General features: G+C 25.0%; 1 protein-coding gene across 1 annotated transcript in view; it reads right to left on the bottom strand.

Moving 5' to 3' along the window:
• The window catches only part of CDH19 (cadherin 19, type 2), a 98,385-nt gene that overhangs the window by 96,075 nt on the left and 1,790 nt on the right, over positions 1 to 520 (bottom strand). The window lies entirely within an intron of this gene.

Genomic DNA, 520 nt, shown 5'->3' with positions numbered 1-520 from the left:
AATAATAATATTTGGAACAAGTACAATTTTCTTCATGAAAAGATATTTTGTGTAAGTTTTCAAAATCATCACCAATACTGATATGAAGTGCACTTGTTATGTTCTGATGACTACTATTTTTATTAACTTTATATTATGATATTATCATACATCTAAAAACAGATAAAATAGTATAATGAATACCTATGCACCATTATTCAATTTCATTTCTTTTTCCTTTCTTTAATTATCATAGCCAGTCTTTTGTCATCTATACACAAGCCCATTTTTTATATTAAAACAAATTTCAAATGTCATTGTACTTGTATTGGTTAATTATGCTTTTATTCTTCACCTGTGTTTAACATATACTTATTAAAGCAACAACAAAAATAACTGTACTGTATTTTTAAATCAAAATGTTGACAAAAATGTTTTAATACCAGCTATTGATGAAAATTTACAAAAAGCAGAACTTTTATACAATGCTAATGAAATTGAAAATTTGGGCACCATTTTGGTGAATAATTTGGCCAAATGC

The sequence above is a fragment of the Propithecus coquereli genome, unplaced genomic scaffold (genome assembly GCF_000956105.1).
Source record: "Propithecus coquereli isolate 6110/MARCELLA unplaced genomic scaffold, Pcoq_1.0 Scaffold311, whole genome shotgun sequence".
In the NCBI taxonomy this organism is placed as follows: Eukaryota; Metazoa; Chordata; class Mammalia; order Primates; family Indriidae; genus Propithecus; species Propithecus coquereli.
This window is presented reverse-complemented; position numbering and strand designations above follow the sequence as displayed.